Source organism: Hyaena hyaena, unplaced genomic scaffold (assembly GCF_003009895.1).
Source record: "Hyaena hyaena isolate Hyena2069 unplaced genomic scaffold, ASM300989v1 scaffold_460, whole genome shotgun sequence".
Taxonomy (NCBI): domain Eukaryota; kingdom Metazoa; phylum Chordata; class Mammalia; order Carnivora; family Hyaenidae; genus Hyaena; species Hyaena hyaena.
In genome coordinates, this window is record NW_024081091.1 from 639,577 (window position 1) to 658,977 (window position 19,401).

Sequence of the window (19,401 nt, forward strand, 5' to 3'; positions counted from 1 at the left end):
TAAAATTTTCCAAAGCCCTCAAGTCAAATCACTTAATAAGTTTGTGAACTGATTAATTGATAACACTATTTTGTTTGGCTCTTCTTTTTTTAAATTTCAGCATATGCAATGAAATTCTTATTTTATTGAGAAAATACTAAATGTAAAAAATTTTGCACAAAACTATGAAGAATGTGATAATAAATGTGGCTTGATGTTTTATTTACTATCTTTAAGGTATATAATCATAGAGGAAATAAATCTATAAAGTATAACTATAATACTACATTGCTGGGAGCCATTCTGAGCCCACTAGTTGAGAAAACTCCTGGTGAGGTTAAAGCAAGTTTGCACGGTCTCTTGCCAATCAGATGATGACCGATATCCACCCCCACTCAATTATTTCTGCTTGAGCACTGACCCCTAGGGTACCTTGTTGATCAATATCAGGAGTGACTTGTCCCCTTATTCTGGCCCTGGTATGATGATTGCACCTTGTGAAGGAACTTATGGTGGGAACTTCTTCTTTTGATTATGGGAACAGACATCGTGTCTCCAGAAGGTCCTGTTTCCCTCCATACTTTCCCATGAGCTATGAACAGGCTCATGACCCCTAGTCATAAAAGATTGACCTTTACATGTACAATTCTGTTTCTGCCGTTGCATTAGTCCAAGATGTTCATACAGCTCAACATGTAAATCAACTAACCAAAAATGTCTCTCATGCCCTAGCTATTCTAGAAATCATAAAAGTAGACACAAAGGTAAATGCACTCAAAGAGGTTATTCTATGTATTGGAAATAAGCTAAACTCTTTAAAGGTATGGTTGGCTCTCTGGTGCAATAAAGCATGTAACTGGAAAACCAAGTCTTGCCTGGAGACAAAGAGCCTAACTTAGAGAAAAGGAACAGATAAGGGCAGAAGATAAGTTAGTACATACACCTTTGCTAACTGATGGTGTATAGCAGCCCCTTCCCTAAGGCCTACATTCCACAAACACCTTCCCTTCCCCTGGCAGCTGTGATGAGGATGGATAAGAGTATCTACAAACCTATGACTTAATCTTAGTGTTATTATAATGTGAACACCTTGTTATTTTCTTAGTTACTCAACTTCACTATAATTGGGGCAGTTCTGCAAGAAGACTTCTGTAAAACCTGTTTCTGTACATTTTCCAAAAACACCTTATCACAAAGAGCTATCCATTGTAAAAATTCCATTTCCTGATGCCATGTTAACTTTTGACCTATAAATAAAGACACCAAAACCGACAGGACAGAGATGCCTGCCTGGTGATCAGAAAGGATCGCGGGGCTCTCTCACTCTCTTTCGCCGACACCGTCCATCCTTCAGGGACCCCTGGACCTGTTGGAGCCAGCGTGGCCTCCTACGCTACATAAAAATATATAAAGAAAAGATAATCATCATTTGGCATTGGATGCTGGGGTTTGAATAGGTAAAGCTTTCATAAAGGAGAAAATGTAAGCTGAATATGAAAAGATTTGAAAAGCTCTAGAAAGGAAGAATAGTACAAATACCATTTGGAAGGTATAATATAGTTAACATATACAATCAGGAAAAGGTGAAACTAGAAAAATGTCTGGAATTTAGCAGTATGCAGGGAAGAAATAGCAGATAAGGGTAAAAACATGTTTGGAATAAAGTCACTAAGTGTTACATGCAAAGAGAAATATAATAAACTTAACTCTATAGAATGCAAGAACCACAGAAATATTCTTAAGATATAAGTCGAGATCATGGTTAAACATTTGAATGTCTCCATGCATGGTTATAAAATTGCTTTTTGAATTTTAAGTTAATCTATTGTTATTTGTATGAATAAACTAGCACATGAACCATCTCTAGATAGACTGATTAAATAAATATCAGATTATACAATTCTAGGAACCAGAGTCTGGTTCTGTGAAATAAATGTTCATGAAGTCATACGATAACCAAAAATAAACAAATTAATTAATTAAGCTCTTGTTGATGTTTCTACTTTTATACTCATCATTTTTCCTCTAGAGTATGATAAAATCCAGATTTTAAAAGTTGAATTATCACTGAATGAAAAACTGAATTTAGTCAAACTATGATTCATTTAGTGAAATAATAAGTTTTCATTAAAAGAAAACCTTTTTCCCTCTGAAATCTACTAATTGTAGATAATTATATTGTTGCACATGTGTTCTTAGAATTTGAAACTTCACATACTTTGAGATTGGAACAGGTATCTTCTTTCTAATGAAGAACCTATAGTGTGAGAGTAAGTTTTTAAAATATATCTTAATTTAGACTTTATGTCAGGGATATAGTTTTAAAGTTCTTTTCTCTTTAAGTTTTCTTCAGTGAAGACTTTAACATCGTTGACATTAGTAATTTCTACTTAGCTGCTTTCTTTTTCAATATACCCATGAATTAGAGACCAAAGTGGCAAGATATGTCTTCCTAGACAGCATTTTTAGAAAGCTATCACAAAAATTATAAGAAAAATTACATTTTTAACTAAATTTGTGTAAGTGGAATTTTTATTCCATCCAGTTCTTTTAATTCTTTGATTCAATATCTAAGGAAATTCTTGCTTAATATCAAAGATTTTAATACAAACCAAAACAGAAAATAATGTTATTTTGCTATACATCGTATCATCAAAAATATGTTTGTATGGAAGCACTTCTTAATTTCCTAATGAAACAATAGTGGTGCATTACTTTTCTCTTCTAGATAAGTTAGTGTCTATCACCATAGAGATTCTCATGGAAATAAGCAATAAGAAGCAAAAAATTGAATATTAAAACTAAAATTGTTCTTCCATGCCACCAAAGAAAAATCAAAAAGTATTTCCATACTTTCATAGGATCATGTAATATTAGCCTGCCAGAATGGAGCTAACACTAGGATTTTTAGTTAACTCTCACCCATGTCAGACAGGATTAGACCAATACTTATATCCTCCAAGGGCACATCGCAAAGCATTGGGCTTAAGGTGGATGTGTACGCTTAAGTGACTCTCTCCCATTTAATTCTGACCATGCTGCCATCATCCTTCTACAACACCTCAAAGCAGCAGACATAGTAGTAGGCATTTTACCCTATGTGTAGTCCATCATTGGCATCAAGGGCAATTATGCCACCTCTTCCATAAGCTTCATGTCAGACATGAGACAGTCCTCAAAAGATAGTGTTCTGGGTTGAATTTTGTTCCCCTAAAAGATGTCAAAGTCCTAATGCCCAGTATCTGTGCTTGTGACCGTATTTGGAAATAGAGGCTTTGCAGATAATCAAGTTAAGATGAAATCATTAGGACGGACACTAATCCAATATGACTGTGTTCTTCTAAAAAGGAAAAGTTGGAGACAGTCCTAGACAGAGAAAAACAGCAAATGCCATTTGAAAATTGGAATTATACTGTCACAAGCTCAGGAACACCAAAGACTGCCAGAAAACTACCAGGAACTAGGAGACAGGCATGGAACAATTTCTCCCTCACAGTTCTTGGAAGGAAACAATCCTAGTCTACAGAATTGTAAGAAATAAATGTTCATGTTTAAGCTTCACAGTCTGTTAAAAGATGAAATGTTCTCTACCTCTGAGGGATTTTTTTTTAAGTGTGTGTGTGTGTGTGTGTGTGTGTGTGTGTGTCTGTGTGTGTGTCTGTGTTTGTTTTGTTTTGTTTTTCTGGGTCAAATGGTGGTAGTGGAGCAGATCCTTCTAAGTTAATGTGTTTTTACAGCACATTAGGTTGCTGCCTATAGTACCCCAGGGGTTCACAGCCTTCCCTTTTAAAATTCAGCGATTTAATGATACATTTTTGCAGATCTGTGTCACAATTCTTTAATTTGGCAATTGAAGTCACTAATAAATAATGATTGGCATGGGTTGGAGAATTTTCTATATTAAAACAATCTCAATTTCAGGTCTCTGAAAATTGCTGATCATATGGCTAACTTGACTAGAATCTGAAGATTCATTTTTCCAGCCTACTTTCTATAAACAATCTGGTTGTGAAGACAAGACTTTCTTTCATTATAAATCAATATATACACTAGATGTTTTCCTGCATCAACAGACTGTGGCTATAAGGCGTATCTTGCCTTTAAGAATTTCAGAGAATAGTCACTCTGTGTTGCCGTTATTCTCTAAGAAGGAAACTGTGGTCAAAATAAAGTCTCAACAACTTAACCTTTTTTCACTGTGCAGAGAGGCCATTTTCAGGAGTCACCAGAGACATAAACCGCTCTGATATCATTGAATCCTGTGAGAAACTAGCCTGCAGCCCGAGATGGACATTCTCAGGTTCATCTTCCCAGTGATTTTTTTTTTTTACTGCTTCTGAGAATTCACCTAATCTATCAGCAAGTGCTAACTGAGCTCCAGCAAATACAAAACACGGCTTAAAAATGTAGAAAACATAAGATAAACATCAGGTTCAACTCTGGCCTCTGTGGAGTCTATGAGAGCTCTCTCAGCCAACTCCCTCACTTTTTTACCAATTGCTTAGACAAAATTATTTCAGGGATGGAAATAACTAAGTTTGGAGGCATTATTTCTCTCCTAAATTTGGAAATCCTAAAGTTTCAGTTCTAGGCAGGTACTGATAGTTAAATTTATGTGTATTCTTAAGTTTTAAAGCTGATGCATAGTTCGCAGAGTAGATCTGAATACTATCAAGTTTCTTCTCATGGATACTTGGTTACCACTACACAATCTAACCTAACAATTTAAAATAATGAGTCTCAGGGCACCTGGGTAGCTCAGTCCAGTAGAATGTCTGACTTCAGCTCAGGTCATGATCTCACAGTTCTTGAGTTCAAGCCCCATGTTGGGCTCTCTGCTGTCAGTGTGGAGTCTGCTTGGAACTCTGTCACTCTCTCTCTGCACCTCCATGACTCACATGCTCTGTCTCATAAACAAACATTTAAAAATAAAATAAAGGGGCGCCTGGGTGGCTTAGTCGGTTAAGCGTCCGACTTTCACTTGGGTCATGATCTCGCGGTTCGTGGGTTCGAGCCCCGTGTCCGGCTCTGTGCTGACTGCCAGCTCAGAGCCTGGAACCTGTTTCAGTGTGTGACTCCCTCTCTCTCTGACCCTCCCCTGCTCATGCTGTCTCTCTCTCCTAGAAATAAATAAAAATAAATAAATAAATAAAAATAAAATAATGAATCTCATCATAAATATCCAAGAAACATAAGAGACCATGATTTCCAAGACTGCTTAAAGAATGACTTTGCATGTATACTTTTATGGACTCTTTATTAATCATAAGCAAGAACAGACATTAAAATAATGGAAAAATTTTTTATGAAATGTACATTATACAGAGAATTTAGGTTTTATCACTGCTACGACATTAATTTATTGTAGGAGTTTTGTTAAACTAAATAACATTTCAGATTCTTTACTGATTTTATGTATACAAATTTGAGGGGAAAACAGATTATATCTTAAGTAATGGAAGCTCAGTTGGCCAAAAAGATCTATGATAATAACAGAAATCACTGGAAATGGTCAAAATTAAGTAGCTATAGTTCAGCCTTGGCTTTCTAAACCTTTTCCTTAGTTTCAGCTATTATTGGACATAATTCCTAGTTTTATATGTATCCCCAATTAGGTTAAAGGCATGCCACAGCAAATATATTTGTTGATAAATTATGATGTATAACTGATGGAATATCTCTATAAGAATTAGTTATGATGTCTCAGGATATTGACTGATGACATAAAACCAAGTACATGATTATGGTAGGTGGAATAATGGTCCATCAAAGATTCTCATATCCTAATCCCTGGATCCTGTGAATATATGATCTTGCATGGCAAAAGAGACTTTGCATGTGTGATTAAAGAGGTCTTGAGAAAAAAATTCTGGAGCCTAGATTATTCATGTGATCCTAATGTAATCACAAGCATCCCGATAAGGTAAAGGAGATAGTAGACTCAGAAAAGGAAATGTGACAAGTAAGAGGATGTTGGGTTAATATACCATGAACCAAGGAATGTGAGTAGCCTCTAGACACTGAAAAACACAAGCAATAGATTATGTCCTGAAATCTCCAGGAGAAAATCAGTGGTGCCTAGCCTTTGATTTTAGCTCCCTAGGACCCATTTTCAGACTTCTAACCTCCAAACTTCCAAACTCCAAAACAACAAGTTGTGTTATCAACCACTAAGTTTGTGATAATTCATTACAGCAGTAACAGAAAACTAATATAATCTTTGAGTTTAAAAAATTGTACTCTAAAATTTAGTTCAGGTTGGCAGAAGGAGCAACCTCATCTGTCTTCCCTTTCCTCCTAAATCTTACTGCAGTGAGGTCCAAAATGTTGAAATATGTAACAGCGAGGAAGGAGTATAATGTTCGTATAAAAGATGAGTCAACCACATACAATCACAACTAAAATATTTCTGGCAGGTTGAAAATCAAGACATACATATTAGGAAATTAATCAGAATAGAAGAAGCTGTAATCTAGCACACAAACCTAAGAAGTCAAGAGGAGAGGTAAGAGGACATTTCTCAAAATCCTGTGACTTTGGGACAAATAAGTTTTGAGTGTGGGAGTAAGTAGTGGGACAGAAATCCAGCTGACTGATTTCAAGTTTTTCTGTGTTAAAAGTTGCTATGTCATTTGACCCTTCATACCTTCTACCCCCAACTCAGCTTATTCGGGGATTTAGCACCTGGTATTTTTGTCAAGGATAAAAACTGGAGCTCTGTTTCTAGAAAGGGCATGCCTATGGAAAAATGAAGTTTCCTAAGATGATGTTATGACTTGAGAGTAATTTCATCTCACTTGAGTTTTGCAGGGGAGAGGTAGGAGCAGTAACAGGCCTCTTTCTCTTCTCCACATACCTTTACCAAAGCTTGCCTGTGAGTCTCAACAGCTTTCCCACAAGGAAACAGGACCTTTGAGAAACTGGCCCTTATTACATATTGACAGAGAAAACCCAAGACACCTACATATATTGACAACATGCAAATGCTATTAAAGTATGTCTGACAGATTGAAAAAATAAAAGCATACACATTGAGAAATTAAGTCAAAGAGAAGAAGCTGCAATCCAAACTAACTCTATTTTTTTTAATATTAACAGAAAGCCAAGGTCACTGGAATTTTGAGAATATAATATTTCAGAAAACAAGGAGAAAAACTGGAGTAATTTTTCTATATGTTAAGTGTATGTCTAAGAATTGTTTAATAAGTTATTGAGGCTATAAAATATAAACCAGAAAAGTTTGCTGAAAAAAAGAATTGCAGAGAACAGAAATGTGAAAATCTTGAAAATATAATTTACAACTTTAAATCCAATTCTGTTGTAGATGGAAAATAGAAAAGAGTATGAAAAATAAGTTAAAAAAAGAGTTGGTGAGGGGAGATAACACTAAACTAATCAATAGTTAAAGCAGAAATAGAAATGAAGAAATTATTCCCCTAAATATTGGAAGAATCTTCCAAATCAAACAGGGATACCAAATGTCTGGAGAGGTAAGTAAAGGAGACTTAATCCTGGGCACAGGTTTATGATACATAAACTCAAAAGAGAAGAACCTAAAAGCTCTTGGATCATAAGCAACAGAAGAGATTTCACCTTGTAGCATATATTTCTGTAGTTCACTTACATTTTAAAATGGTTATTTATAAAAATTATGAATTTACAGTTGGAAATAGCTTTCAGTAATACTTAAATGAGTGCATTTTCTAAGTAATTAATCATATACAGCAGCTAACAAGCTCCCCATAATGTGTGGCTTTATTTCTCTTCAGTCTGCTTCAGCCACGATCTGGTTCCCAACTAGAATGCTGCTCTTGTTTACCATCTAGTTCTGTCCTCTGGACTTGGCATTTATGTTGGTTTACTCCCCAGGTGCCTGGTCCCCCTCAAGGACTCTGGCTCAGTTTCACATACTGACCTTCCCTATAGTGAATCGCTTCTGAAAGCACAAAACTTCTCATATCCTGCCAGCCTAATGACCAACCAGGAAATCCTCTACTACAGGGAGAACAGAAAGGTCTTCTGTTTCTTGCTTGAAATGGCCAAACTCATTTTAATCTATCAGGTGGATGTGACAATTTTTTTGTTGTTGTTGGGAAGCAGGTTCTTATTACTCCTGTTGTTTTGATTTCAGTTTATTCCCTCAGTTATTGGAATGATATACAATTCCTCCTTGTAGTATTTCTGTCAATTTTCTTTCAGTCATCCAAAGTTTGCTCACTCTAAAGTATGTTTCTGAGCCATCTGCAGCTACAATTCACAGCCCATTTATGTCCAGATCAGCAAAATGTATTTCGGTAGACATAAGTTGAGTGATGATGGATTCAGAAGTGACACTAATGGAAATGCTCAAAATATAAGATGTGTTGCCTGTTGCATAGCCAAAAATTACAGCCATACTGAAAATTAGATATGCATGCCACATGAGTCCTCAAAGCTTGAAGAGGTTTTTCATCCTAGAATGGAAACTAAGAAAATGCTACATGATTTAAAAATGCAATCATTCAAGAACATAGGCCAGATGCTGATGTGACAAATTATTGTGTGCAGTTTTCTGTGTTACCGTAGCAGTCACTTCTTACTATAGGAATAAGGTGGTAGAGATCTCCCCAAGAATAGTTCCTAAATGGACCAAAAGCCAAAAATCAATGTTTATCCATGTTTTTAATAGCGCTTTGCTTTCAACATTGATTGAGCTTATTGAATACTCCCACTGGCCATTTAAGTATCATGTTAAATTGAAAGTTCCCAATGGTATTACTGAAACCTACAAGTAGCAGGCACCCTTGGTTTTTCAGAGAACCAATGACCCTGACTATCACCAGTTGCTTAAGCCCTTGGCAAGAAGCCACAGGATTTCTGAAATTAGCTGCTTTCCTGGCCTGTTTTCATTGAATTAAAAAAAAAAAAAAAAGCTTTATAGAAAGTAATTACAAAGTCTTTACATTAATTCTAGTAATTAAATGTGACTGCACCTATTATTATTAGCTTCTGTTCTTTTCTGCATTACTAGAGGCAAGGGGAGCTCAACATAAGAGTTTATGCCTAACTGGGCATGAATTATTTAAATCAAATAAGTGGACATATTACAAATGTATTCTATTTGAACAACTTGGAAAAAATGAGAATTTTTGTTTTGAGTACAAAGAGACATTAATTTCATAATGAAATTAAAGTTGTGTGACCAGGTCAAAAAACAATAAAATGACCAAATCCCATTTTTACATTCAAGTATTTTTTAAAGATAAAACTAGCATTGGAAATAGCAAGAATTCAGAGACCAGTATAACAGGATTCTCTTTCCTAAATTATCTCTATCTTTAATTGGGAAAAAATGCACACTGGAGAAAAAGTATGAGTGTCTTTCCCTTGCCTTCTCTGTATGGTGTTTATGGCCTTTTGATGAACATCCATGCATTTAAGAATATCATGCATCTTTTACCAGTGTAGCATAGGAATGACCAAAAAGAAGATTTAGAAGACCTCTTTATATGGTCCTTTTGTAATAGCAGTGTATTAAGTTAATATCTAGAAAGTGGTTGTCTCTTTGTATGACAGCTGTAAGTCCAACATGGAGGAGCATGAACAATATTTTAACATTTTAAAAATTATTTATTTATTATATACCTCCTCCGCTTTCAAGCTATTTAAAATTAAAGGTTTATCATAGTATTCTCATTGGGAGACAGTAGAAGATTTGTAACTTCAGTGGATATATGTTTGTTTCCTCCTAGGCACTCATTGTTACGGCTTGCTCTTTACTACTGTCCCTAATTTCTATATGCTATGCCAGGGAGATTAATCTGATTCTCACCTGAGAAAGTAAGCATGAATCCCACAACAATCCTCACAATCCATTCACTGGCCACAGAATAGTAAATTATCAGAAATAATAGTGAAGTATCAGAGATGACAGTGTGATTAAAGCAGTTCAATCAAAGTGAGGCATAAATCTGTTCAAAATGCTGACCAATCAGGGTGATATATTGGAAAAATGCACTGCAGCCATTTTGTGAATAAATGGATGCCCATCTGAAGGTGAACTAATACAGGAAATAGGCAGGGTCTTGGAAACTCAAGGAGCAACAGAGATGTAGCCAAGAATAAGACAAACCTGGATCATGCTTTCTTTAGGGTGTGTGTGTGTGTGTGTGTGTGTGTGTGTGTGTGTGTGTGTTTATGGACTGTTAAATCAGTTTGAGTTGGATTATGTCTTTGAAACCAAGAGTCTTGACTGTTACAGTAACAGTAGATAAGAAGGAAATAAGTTACCTGTGAAATAACAAACATTTTTAAGCCAAAGGAAACGAATCTTAACAGATGTTCAGTGATGCACTAGGACTCAATCACAGTCCTATGACACAGTGATGAACTCCAAACTCTCCAGTCATATCGATAAATTTTAGTTAATATATAATATGTATTTTTATAAACTGAGTATCTTCGTTGTTTTGATGATACTTAAACACTAGAGGAATTATACTACACTTCAGCTTAGTCAGTTGCCCTAATCAGGAATTTGAAATTTAAGGGTGTTCAGTTGTAATTAAACTTAGGAAATCTAAACTGGGAGTAATTACTAAAAGTACTTCTACTACCCATTTGTCAATCGATACTCAGTCCTTTTCCAAATACCATAATGAATGTTAGAAATATGTTTCTGTTGGTTAAATTAATGGCTTTTTCATCATCATCATGAATATTAGCAATGGGTTCTCAGTAAAATTAATAGTATTCAAAATATATAAATTGACTAAAATAATTAAAAATCACTACTTAACTTTGCATAATAAGAGGATAAAATTATCACAAAACTTGATTATTAGATTGTTGTGTTCAGCTATTGTATTCAAAATTTTTAATTGCTGTTATCAACTAAAAGTAAAATCAAATTCTATTTCTGTAATATAGCATGTCTGTCTTATATGAATATTTTTTTTAATATTTTTTATTTACTTCTAGGAGAGAGAGAGACAGCATGAGCAGGGGAGGGTCAGAGAGAGAGGGAGATACAGACTCCGAAACAGGCTCCAGGCTCTGAGCTGGCAGTCAGCACAGAGCCCGACGCGGGGCTCGAACCCACGAACCGTGAGATCATGACCTGAGCGAAAGTCGGACGCTTAACCGACTAAGCCACTCAGGCGTCCCTGTCTTATATGAATATTTGATGCAAGGTGTGGTTGAAGCATTAAAAGCTTAGAGACCTGGGATTTTATTGGACTTTCAAAATAAGTGGCATGAACTATTTTATGTCTGTTTGTCAATGGTTGCTTAATAAATTTCTGTGTATATGGCTAGTACTGTCTTAAACTTTTCTTTCCTTACAAGCTGGTACCAAGACTATAGGGGCAGAGCTAATTTTCACCTACCTCCAAATTCTTCATTACCCAACAAAAAGAACCTGAGTATAACCCAAATGACTAAGAGTATTTTATAATACCTCTTACTAAAGCAGTGTTTCTCGGAAATAACATTGTGATACACGTACTTGAAGACAGTTTAAAGTGAGACAACCTATTTCAAGATAGAAGAATTATAATTTTGTCAAAGAGGATCTAGAGCTGAAAAGTTATATTTCAATGCTGACACAAAGTTAAATGGAAACTAAATGAAGAACATTAGCCCTGGGATTATATTTTTGTTTTCTTGAATATTGTATTTATTTTAAGGTAATTTTTAATGTTTATTTATTTTTGAAAGGGAGAGTGGGGGAGGGGCAGTGGGAGGGAGACAGAGGAGTTGCTGAACCGGGCTCTGTACTGACAGCAGAAAGCCCCATGTGAGGTTCCAACTCATCAACCATGAGGAAAGTGGACTTTTAACCGAATGAGCCAACCAGGCACTCCAACCTAATTTTTAAATGAAATTTTCAATTACATACATATACAAAAACATTTTCATGGAAAAACATAAACTACTGTACACAAGAATGAAATCACTACAAATATTTCTTTTAATACCACGAATCTTAATCTTCTTATTGGTAACAAATTGCTATATGTCTCTCAGAATCTTTTTCTATGTATTTACACACACATACACACATGCAGTCATGGGAAATACACATATTATTTAGAAGGAAAGAAGAAAAATCACAGAAGTATATTCTTTTTAAGTCTAGAATTTTCCTAGCAAAGTAGTACACATGATCCCAACTTATTGTTTTTGACTTATTTCTATTAATTGATATCTATTTGCTTCTTTTTCTTTTACAGACAATGCTCTGGTGAATGTCATTGTGATTTTTTCTCCGGTGGATATAGGAGGATTTGTCCTAGCCTCAATTCTGAGAATTCAAATTAGAATCATTGAGTCATAGATAATGTATATGTAAACACTTAATAGCTATGCCAATTGTTCTGAGTGCTTCTCCATCAGATGAAAGAGGACCTGTTTCCTTACCCTAACTTCTCTGTCAACACTTGATATTATCATATTTTAATTGTTTGCTGATCTCATGAAAGAGAGGAGTATCCCACTCATGTTTTTTTTTTTTAATTTTTTTTTTAATGTTTTATTTATTTCTAGGAGAGAGAGAGAGAGAGAGAGAGCGTGAGCAGGGGAGGGTCAGAGAGAGAGGGAGTCACAGACTGAAACAGGCTCCAGGCTCTGAGCTGGCAGTCAGCACAGAGCCCGACGCGGGGCTCGAACCCACGAACCGCGAGATCATGACCTAAGCGAAAGTCGGACGCTTAACCGACTAAGCCACCCAGGCGCCCCGCCCACTCATGTTTTAATGAAAAGTTCTCTGATCTTGCAAGATCAAAAACTGTTACATAAGTGTATTAGTGATAGAATGCCGGGAGCTGCTCCAGGCTCTCTGGATGGCAGTCAAGGCAAGGAAATGGCAGTGTTAGCACAGCTCCTGCCATGAGAAATGAAAACTGGTATCTCTTTCTGCTACTACTGGCTCATGTTTGAAATGAGGCTGCTGGTATTGACCAGGCCTCACAATATTCCATATCAAACCAATATTCCAAACACAGATACTTCATAAGGAAAAGCATATTCCTGCCTTTACAAAAGAGATTTTAGATGAAAGCTCTGTGGATGATTGTAAAAAGCCTCTTCCTATGGACCTTGCATATCAAAGACAATTGAGTCTGGCCCTGAAACAAAGAGCCTAATTTAGAGTTAAGGGCAAATATCCACCCTCACCCATTTGTTTCTGCTTGGAGCATTTTCTGGCCTTGTATATGCTGATTGCTCCCTGTGAAGGAACCTATTGAGGAACTTCTTTTTCTGTGATTATGAGAGCAAAGGTGAAAGACCTGTTTTTCTTGATACTTCCACCTTAAACAAACTATTGACCCCTGCCCACAAAGAAGTAACTTCACTCTTTTTATGCTAAAAACTTTGTCTGGAATGTTAAAGATTCCTTCCTTCCCCTTAGGATAAGTGTCTAAATCCCCTACCTCAATCACTTTTGTAAGAGTTAAGCATGAGTCTTCTATAAATCTATGTTCCAGGAAATTCTTACATATCAAAGAAGTATGTTATCAGAAACCATTGTCTAAGGCAAATGCCACCTCTGTGCTATCTCCCAAACACTTAATGATGAGATAAAGTTGAGCCCCAGTCAGAGCAGAGATGCCTGCCTGGTGATCAGAAAGAATCTCAAGCCTGCCTCTCTCTCTCTCTCTCTCTCTCTCTCTCTCTCTCTCTGACACTGTCCATCCTTCAGGGACCCCTGGACCTGCAGGAGCTGGCCTCCGACAATAGAACTTCCTCTTCTACGAATTTCCTGTTCATCTTTTCAGCCTAGAAATACTTTCAGAGAAACTTATAATGGTTGCTACACAGCACTAGTAATTAATAATGATTTGCAATTTGATTGGTGTTTTGACACACTTAATCCTTTGTTTAACATATAAAAACAACCCAGTGTTTTAAAGGTAAGCTATAAAAATTATTGTTAACAACTGAAAAAATTTACATAAACTCATATATTTAGATTAAAAAGTGTGCAACTTCTCTGAGGAAGGAATTATAGCACTCAATCATTAATGTTCGTTTTTAAAAACCTTTTTCTACTTTATATTTAAATGCACAAAAAAGAGTACTCATTTTTCCCTAAAATCCAAACAACAAGTCAAGGTATAGGTTTCTTTTTCAGGAAAAAATAAAGAAACAAAACACAGACATTTCTTACTAGATTGTCAAAAAAAAAGGCATCTAAAAAGAAAACTAGAAATGATAAACAATATTCAATGAATTTCATTTCATCCATAGTACAGTAGCATCAAAATATGGCTACACAGCATTAGATATGAACTATTTAAGTATTTGGAGGCTTACTTAATTCTAATTTTTCTTCCATTCCTTAAACAAATATTTTAACCTCTCTGTTTTTCATTGTCCTTGTTTGCAAGTGGGAACATATTCAGCTCATGTTGCTGTTCTGAATTATTGTACCAAGGGTGAAAAGAAATTAAATACTGCAGAAATAATTTGAGTAAAATAGAGACAAAACTCCCCTTATATTAAAGAGGGTTAGAGAAAAATACAAGGAAATATGCCTTAAGGAAAAAAGAACAACAACAAAGGAACATATTCTCCTTTAACTTTTTTTTTATCTTCATTAAAAATTCTGGATAGAAATTCTTTTTCAAAAATTTAGATTTTTAAAAATTATGGCTTTCAGATGTATTCTAGCACATTTCATAATAGCACTTCCCTAAAGTATTTCTGTCTTTGCGTTTTCTCAGAATATTTCACAAAAGAGACACTCTAGTTATGGGAATGTCTTATGGATTTATATCACATGAATTTATTTACTATTATAGTTATTATTTTTTATATGACAAGTATTTAAATTTAGGACCTAATTAGAAAATTTTCAACAAGTATCATGTGTCTCAGTGTTTTCTCTTCATTTTAGGACCAGAGTCATTTTCTTTAAAAAAAAAAGTCCAATTCTTTTATTATACAATAAAAAAATATTCAATTTCAACCTATTGCTTTTGTGGTCTCCTAAAGTCATTTTCTTTCTATCTATCAGCTTACATTATCTAATAAAGTACTATGATGAAAAAGAAACATGCTGTTTTCCTTTGAAAGAAGTAGTTTGTTGAGTTTTCTAAGTTATTCCCCCACATTTGTTTTAATATTTTTATGCTCTCCATTCTGTAGAATTTCTGATTAGAATGAATGGTAATATTGTATTTGTCTGAAGACCATTGATTTATCAATCATGCAACCATTTCTTATGATGCATGTATCTGATTGTTCAGAGTGATTTTCAAGGAAATTCACTGTTTTAGAACAGTTTTAAACAACATAAATAAAAATTCCACTCTATGGATCAATATACCAAGCTGATAGGTCTATAGATTTTCAGGAAAATGATTCGGGGTTTTGTGAAAGTACTTTAAGTTATGCCTCCCCCTCCATGTATTTTGTCTAACTCTCAATAATACATTTGACTGGAAACTTTCACTATGCCAAGAACTATAACAGCTAGGAAAGTTATAGAAATAGATTTTGATTGGGACATGGAAAATATAGGCATGAATTAATTGATGACCTTTTAGTTTGACTTATTACATAGAAAGTTAATAACAAAAATTAAACTCTCATTTGTACCATAAATTAATACCAAATTATTATAGGAAAATTATAAAAAATACAGTGATGTCTTTATTCTTTGCTCCTGATTGCCCTTCATTAAGTTTTTTTTCCTGGGTAGGGTGCTTCAGTTCCAGGAATGATGATTCATAAATTCTGGAGACTGGTATTTTTAAGCAACAAGATTTTAGAAATATTGCATTATATCACATCAAAATATCCAGCCTGGAATGGATGGCTAGTTTAGCATTTTAGACAAAGGAAGTAATATTCTCCAATGTTATATGTAAATTGTCCTTTTCATAAGTTTAATTCTCATGTAGGATGTTCTTGAACAAAGACTTAAAAAATATAGTGTCATTACTCCCTATATAAACAGTTTTTTTAAAGCACATTATATTTTTCCATAATAGGGATGGTTGTTTTCTTTCAGGTTTTTCCTAAAAATTTAAATTAAACTTTATTTTTATTTTATTTTCCTTATTATATATTATGTATATATAGAAGTTTATATTTATTTTATTTTATTTTTTTATATTTATCTTAATTTAATTTAATTTTATTCTTGCAAGAGATAGGGAGAAACTGGGAAAAGGTGCATACACTATAAACTAACATGTTTGTCACAATTATTTGTGTTATTCAGAAATAAAAATAGCATATTATTTTCCAGATGTTTTCTATGCTAGATGTTTAATTATAGCACTGATGGCAGCAACCCATACATTTTTTCTTATTCTTTTTTTAACATTTATTCATTTTTGAGGGACAGAGACAGAGTGCATGTGGGGTAGGAGCAGAGAGAGAGGGAGACACAGAATCTGAACCAGGCTCCAGTCTCTGAGCTGTCAGAACAAAGTTGGACGCGGAGCTTTAACTCACAAACTGTGAGATCATAACCTGATCAGAAGTCAGATGCTTAACTGACTGAGCCACATAGGTACCCCTTTTTTCTTATTCTTATATAAGACATGGTTAATGTAATAAACTAGAAATAGAAACTAGTGATGAATATATACGTGTGTGTATATATATGTATATATAATTTTTTAAATTTGTATCCTTTCTAAAATTATACAAATTGGTACAAATTATATATTTTGACTTATGTGTTTTATTTGAATTCGAAAGGGTGACAATAACTTTGCTACATAAGCCTTGAAACATGATAGATTTCACAATAAGACCTGAAGACAAAATACTCCAAATTAAAAGCGGTATCATTATGATTTCATTTCAGTCAGAATGTTTGGAGAGGTTTCTTAGTAGAACTATGTTTTTCTGGTATGCTTTTATTTTCTTTTCCCCAAAACTCCATTATGTGATAAGAAATAAAGATAAAAATGTTCATTTTTAAAGCCCAAATTTGCTATATTTGTGTTGTACTCAGACACATACATACACATACACAAAGACTTTGGAGACACAAGATATCATTCAATCAACCACTATTCATATCCCAGGAATCCTATGCTAAGTTGTGAAGAACAAAGCAGTTAGTATGAGCCTAGTCTAAGGCAGCATATCACGTAAAAGAGACATGTTTATAAACAACTATATTAGAAGATAAGTGCTAACCTAGAACTATGACTAAAGTAGTTATAGAATAACAGGGAGAGAAAGAAATTAATCTCTGAGTAGAAAGAATACGATTTTTAAGACTTCATAGAAGAGAGGATATTTGCACTCGTTCCTGAAGGGTGACCAGCAATTTGTCAAGTGTAGAAAGGGTAAGAAGTGTGTTGTAGGCAATGGAAAAAGCATGAGCAAAGATATCTAGATGCATAGGGCATCTGGGGTCACAGATCCACTTGGGGAGAAGTTATAAAAAATGAAGCCAGATTGTGAATGGTAATGAATTCATCTGAACTATGATGAGCCAAAAAAGAAATAATGTGTTTTAATAAATGATCATAATTACTGTGGATCCTGGAAAAGAAGAAGGGCTAGAAGCAAGGATACCATTAGGAGGCCACTGAAATAATATGAGCAAGAGATGATATCACCTGGATGAAGACAAGTAGAATTATAATGTCAGTGGTTTTTCAGAAGCATTTTAGGCATTAATTTGCAGAGCCTAGTGTAAAATTCTTCTAAAGAGTGAAGAAAAGGACTCAGAAATCTTTGGTGTATCAGTTGGGTTCCTGAGTACAGTTACATTAACTGAAATAAGGAATCCAGAACAGTCATTTGTGAAGGTTAGGAAAAGAGAATGTTCTTATGGTTGAACTTGGTGCACTTGACAAGAGTCTACATATCCAGGTGTAGATAGCAAGTGTCAGTTTGCAAATATACATCTGGACTTGACACACACACAAAAAAGTTTGATTCTACAGGTAGTGCTTTGGAAATTATTGGCATTCTGGCGGCAATTGAAAAAGGCTAAAATTAAACAGCAATATTTAAGGTTAGAAATTCAAAAAAGGTCTTAGCTGAAAGCTTGGGGCTTTGTCAGAGATCCTTTTTCTTCACACCCTACATATTTCTATATCACTCCCAACAGTGGGAGACTTCTGAAATCTTTGTCTAGCTACTAAGCCTCCTAATGGATGCTTTTGGTGTTGTTTCTTGGAGTCTTGCACCAAATATGTAGCATGGCATTCAGATTATTGACTGCAAGTCTTGATTGTTTTGGCAGCCCTAAATCAAATATATATTTTTTCCCATTCAGTTCAGTGAGATACCACTAACTGGTGACTGTTACTGCCTCTCTGTCTTTTGTGGTGAATAAACAAACTTCCCTGACAGGAAAGGTGTATAGAAAACTTTGGCTTACTACAACACATTTTCCTTCTCTCTGAAATATTAACTGTGAAATTCCTAGCTTTTTTTTCCCTGATGTCTCAGTCTTAAAACAAATACTATATTCGGATTCCATCATTTGTCATGTCAGAGGATTAATCTGGTAACAAGGACTTTATTACATGCAGATGTGGACTTCTCCCTCATAGCATCCGGATGTAGCTCTTACTAGAGCATTACTGCAGTGTGCTTTTATTATAGATATGACTGCTTCTCCTATCCGACCTAAGAATAGGGGATCATTACATTTAAGTAGAATATATAACATATATATGTAAACATATATAATAAATATATGTAAACATATATAATATATATAAACATATATAATAAATATATGTAAACATATATAATATATATTTAATATTATTTATTATTATATTATATTTCTTATATTTCTTATATATATTATTTATTTATATATATTTATTTATACATTATTATATTTATATATTTATATATAATATATATAATACCCAACCCTTATTATCTGGTATCAATAAATGATGCTTGGATAAATAATGAACTTTTGAAAACTACATGAGATTTTCTCAGAGCTAGAAGGGAAGATAATCTGTCCTTGAAGAAAGAAAGAAGCAGTCTTTATATCCAGCTTGTGGAAAAGGCTGACTCTTTCATACTTGACCTTCCCATGAGTCTGAACTCCTTGATGGCTCCTACCCACCAGGATCCTGGCCGCATTGTCTTTTAATTACATTTCATCACTGTGAGATACTTTGTTTTGCTTTTCTTTCTCTTCTTCTGAAACTCCATTTCCTCCTTCAAAATCTACTTAGGCAGCATCTCCTCAGTTAAGAGTTTCTCAATCTCTTTTCTTCCTACATTGCTTCAATATTTTGCATTTTTACTATTACTCTTATTGTTTGCTTACATGCCTGCTTCTTTTCTGAAAATAACTGAACATGGAATCTACATCTGTTTTTTTCCAAACTGCTGTGATTATTATCTGCTAATCTCCATGGAGGGCTTGCAGGCTATGGAAAAGAGCTGTGCTTGCATTTTTTTTTTAATTTCGCACACCCACACACAGACAAA